The following is a 5,518-nucleotide window of genomic DNA, read 5'->3' as shown; positions in this document are numbered from 1 at the left end:
GTCCCCAACCACTCGTGGATCCAGCACGGCAGAAACCAAAGTAGAATTTCCCAGGTGTGGGAGTCTGCTAAGATAATCTTGCAGGATGAGAAAAGGTAGTTTAAGCAATTTGCGATTAAGATCTTATTTTGAAGTCCATGCGATGGATCAGTTTTACATATTTTTGTTTGGGTTCAGAAATGTTATCATTCTCTTTAATAAAATGTTGATTATTTATCGTTCTCCCTCTTTCACTGACATTCTTATGTAGATGTTGTCTTAGAAGATACCAAAAAAGATCACCCGGGAGCAGCCACTTCACTTTACAAGCCCTGGACCTGGAGAGTCACAGAGTCTAACAGCACGGAAGAGACCCTTCAGCGCATCGAGCCTGTGCCGACCCATCTCCGACTGTCTGTTTTACATGAGACAACGCCGTGACTGTTAACCGGTACACTGAGCCGGGGTACGTTAACCAGCCGGTCTAGATATATTTCTGTAGAACGGAGGCAGGGATGCAAATGAATTGGGTTCAGTCGGCATCTTTGTTTACTGATAATAATTCCCTGATATTGGATAGTGAGGTTGCTCCAGAGCTCATGAATTGGGTACGCAGTATGATACAATCACGGGAAGGGTAGAATTGAATTGAAGGAGATGGCTGATGATATGGGATATAAACAGAAAATGACAGCGCCAAAGGGAGTTCTTCATTTCTCGGCCACTCCCAGCACTATATAGTACTTGGGGCAACTGCTTAAATGTTTCTGCCCTAACCTTTGATCAGTGAATTCCAGACTCCAACAACATCCTGAGTGAGAGGAATTTCCTCAGCTCTCCCCTAAGCCTTCTATCGCTTATCTTAAATCTATCCCTAGTTAAAAACAGTGACTGCAGATGCTGGAAACCAGATTCTGGATTAGTGGTGCTGGAAGAGCACAGCAGTTCAGGCAGCATCCGAGGAGCAGTGAAATCGATGTTTTGGGCAAAAGCCCTTCATCAGGAATACAGCTGCTTGACCCCTCTACTAATGGAAAATATGCTTTCCAATTCAGCCCATCTCTGCCGCAGTTAATCAAATCCACTTCATTGGGTTCCCTCTCAAAATTTGCTGTTCTAAGGAAAACAACACAGCCTGTCTACTCCTGCCTCATGGCACAGGTCTTCCAGTCAAGGCAGCATCCTGGGAAATCTCCTCTGCATCTTCTCAAGTCCAGTCACATCCTTCCCATAATGTGGTGGTCAGAACCTTACTAATCAAAAACCTATCCAATTCTGTCTTAAATACACTCAATGTCTTGATCTCCAGAGCCTTCTGTGGCAATGAGTTCCACAGATTCAACACCCTCTGGCTGAAAACATATCCTCCTCATCTCACTTCAAAAGGGTTGTCCCTTCAATTTGAGGATGTGCTCTCCTCTTCTTGTGGTAACATCTTTTACACATCCGCATTATCTGGGCCTCTGAATATTCAATGAGATTCCCTCTTATCCTTTCAAATTCCATTCAGTACAAATCCAGAGTTCTCGAATACTGCTCATATAACAAAGCCGACCACACTCAAGAAGTTTGACACCATCAAGGACCACTTGATTGGCACCACATGCATGATTTTTCAGCCCAAGCACAAGCGCAGTAGTGTGTACTATCTACAAATTGCACTCCACCAATACTCCTTAGACAGCACCTTCCAAACCCATAACACCATTGTGGGTATTAAGGTAACAAATATATGGGAACACCACCAAATGCAAATTCCACTCCAAGTCTTTCAATATTCTGAGATATATCACCATTCTGTCACTGGGTCAAAATGTTGGAATGCCTTACTATTTTGTATTCTTTCTTGTCCATAGCCAAAACAGGGAAGTATAATCTGTCAAACTGTGAACTATTACCTTGTTTACGTAGCCATTTATAATAAATGTTTCTATTTGGCTACAACTAAATGTTCTTGCTGTCAATTTATTTATAATGTCAAAATTCCTGATATCACATATAAGGAAGAAAGGGGGCGAACGCTAAGCCCAGAAATAAAAACAGAAAATGCTGGAAATACTCAGCAGCTCAGACAGAATCTGCGGCATAAAAAAAAATTAACTTTTCAGGCCATGGTGATCCTTCATCAGAAATTAGTCTGCATTGAATCATACAAGAAATATGGTTTTGCTGTTTTTTTGTGCGAGCATTCACAGTGATTGCAGCAAGTTGTTTAAATGGGAGTGGTTGATTGTACTTAGAAAAATCAAATCTTTGCCAAAAAACCCTTGCCCAGCTTTCCAATCAGATATGTCTAATTTGTCTCCCATGTTTGTTGAAAATTTCACGTACTAGGTAGTTTTAACATGTTGCCCCACTTCCTTGAAAATAAATGTGCTGTCAACATCTGCACCATCATGTGGTGATTTTCCACCAACCATAAGTCATGAAGTCTTTTTACAGTTTTGCCACTGATGGAGTTTAGAATTATAAGCTAATGAAGACAGTAATATTCATCTACATTTATATCCATCTACAAAAGATGATTGACAGACAGTGAACAAATCCATTTCAAATCGGGTGTCAAATGTCAATGGCTGAATAGGCCAATGGTTAGGTTGTTCTTTTTGGCAATCTAGATTTGTTCACTTTAATCATTTTAGTTGCATGACACAGTGATCCTTTGCTATAAATTCTGTGTCCTGATGAAGGAGCAGCACTCTGAAACCCACTACTTCCAAATAAATGTGTTGGAGTATAACCTAGTATAACTTACAGAGTCATAGAGATGCACAGCATGGAAACAGACCCTTCAGTACAATCTGTCCATGCCGACCAGCTATCCCACCCCAATCTAGTCCCACCTGCCAGCACCCGACCCATATCCCTCCAAACCCTTCCTATTCATATACCCATCCAAATGCCTCTTAAATGTTGCAATTGTACCAGCCTCCACCACTTCCTCTGGCAGCTCATTCCATACGCATACCACCTTCTGTGTGAAAACGTTGCCCCATAGATCTCTTTTATATCTTTCCCCTCTCACCCTAAACCTATGCCCTCTAGTTCTGGACTCCCCGGCCCCAGGGAAAATACTTTGCCTATTTATCCTGTCTATGCCCCTCATAATTTTGTAAACCTCTATAAGGTCACCCCTCAACCTCTGACGCTCCAGGGAAAGCAGCCCCAGCCTGCTCAGCCACTCCCTATAGTTCAAATCCTCCAACCCTGGCAACATCCTTGTAAATCTTTTCTGAGCTCTTTCAAGTTTCACAAATCTTTCCGATAAGAAGAGCAGAATTGCACGCAATATTCCAACAGTCGCCTAACCAATGTCCTGTACAGCTGCAACATGACCTCCCAACTCCTGTACTCAATACGCTGACCAATAAAGGAAAGCATACCAAATGCCATCTTCACTATCCTATCTACTTGCGACTCCACTTTCAAGGAGCTATGAACCTGCACTCCAAGATCTCTTCGTTCAGCAACACTCCCTAGGACCTTACCATTAAGTGTATAAGTCCTGCTAAGATTTGTTTTCCCAAAATGCAGCACCTTGCATTTATCTGAATTAAACTCTATCTGTCACATCTCAGCCCATTGGCCCATCTGGTCAAGATCTTGTTGTAATCTGAGGTAACCCTATTCGCTGTCCACTACACCTCCATTCTTGGTGTCACCTGCAAACTTACTAACTATTCCTCTTATGCTCGCATCGAAATAATTTATGTAAATGACAGAAAGTAGAGGGCCCAGCACTGATCCTTGTGGCACTTCACTGGTCACAGGCCTCCAGTCTGAAAAGCAACCCTCCACCACCACCCTCTGTCTTCTACCTTTGAGCCAGCTCTGTATCCAAATGGCTAGTTCTCCCTGTATTCTGTGAGATCTAACCTTGCTAATCAGTCTCCCTTGGGAAACCTTGTCAAACGCCTTACTGAAGTCCATAGATCACATCAACCACTCTGCCCTCATCAATCCTCTTTGCTTCCTCAAAAAACTCAATCAAATTTGTGAGACATGATTTCCCACACACAAAGCCATGTTGACTATTCCTAATTAGTTCTTGCCTTTCCAAATACATGTACATCCTGTCCCTCAGGATCCCCTCCAACAACTTACTCACCACCATCGTCAGGCTCACTGGTCTATAATTCCCTGGCTTGTCCTTACCACCCTTCTTAAACAGTGGCACCACGTTAACTAACCTCCAGTCTTCTGGCACCTCATTAGTGACTATCAATGATACAAATATCTCAGGAAGAGGCCCAGAAAACGCTTCTCACAGATTTCTTGGGTACACCTGATCATGGTCCTGGTGATTTATCCACCTTTATCTGTTTCAAGACATCCAGCACTTCCTCCTCTGTAATCTGGACATTTTCCAAGATGTCACCATCTATTTCCCGCCAGTTTATATCTTCCATATCCTTTTCCATAGTAAATACTGATGCAAAATCCTCATTTAGTATCTCCCCCATTTTTTGTGGCTTCACACAAAGGCCGCCTTGCTGATCTTTGAGGGGCCCATTTCTCTCCCTACTTATCCTTTTGTCCTTTATGTATTTGGAAAAACTCTTTAGATTCTCCTTAATTTTATTTGCCAAAGCTATCTCGTCTCCCCTTTTTGCCCTCCTCATTTTCCACTTAAGTATACTCCTACTTCCTTCCTACTCTTCTAAGGATTCACTCGATCTATCCTGTCTATACCTGACATATGCTTCTGTCTTTTTCTTAACCAAATCCTCAATTTCTTTAGTCATCCAGCATTCCCTATACCTACCAGCCTTTCCTTTCACCCTAACAGGAAAATACTTTCTCTGGATTCTTGTTATCTCTTTTCTGAATGTTTCCCATTTTCCAACCGTCCCTTTGCCTGTGAACATCTGCCCCCAATCAGCTTTGGAAAATTATTGCCTAATACCGTCAAAATTGGCCTTTCTCCAATTTAGAACTTCAACCTTCAGATCTGATCTATCCTTTTCCAACATTATTTTGAATCTAATAGAATTATGGTCACTGGCCCCAAAGTGCTCCCCCACTGACACCTCAGTCACTTGCCCTGCCTTATTTCCCAAGAGTAGGTCAAAGTTTGCACCTTCTCTAGTAGGTACATCCACATACTGAATCAGAAAATTGTCTTGTACACACTTAACAAATTCCTCTCCATCTAAATCCTTCACATTATGGCAGTACCAGTCTATGTCTGGAAAGTTAAAACCCCTTACCATAACCACTGTATTATCCTTACAGATAGCTGAGATCTCCTTACAAATTTGTTTCTCAATTTCCCTCTGACTATTAGGTGGTCTATAATACAATCCCAATAAAGTTATCATCCCTTTCTTATTTCTCAGTTCCACCCAAATATCTTCCCTGGATGTATTTCTGGGAATATCCTCCCTCAGCACAGCTGTAATGCTATCCCTTATCAAAAATGCCACTCCCCCTCCTCTCTTGCCTCCCTTTCTATCCTTCCTGTAGCATTTGTATCCTGGAACATTAAGCTGCCAGTCCTGCCCATCCCTGAGCCATGTTTCTGTAATTGCTATGATAT

This window comes from Hemiscyllium ocellatum, chromosome 3, assembly GCF_020745735.1.
Source record: "Hemiscyllium ocellatum isolate sHemOce1 chromosome 3, sHemOce1.pat.X.cur, whole genome shotgun sequence".
Lineage (NCBI taxonomy): Eukaryota > Metazoa > Chordata > Chondrichthyes > Orectolobiformes > Hemiscylliidae > Hemiscyllium > Hemiscyllium ocellatum.
Note: the sequence above shows the minus strand (reverse complement) of the source record.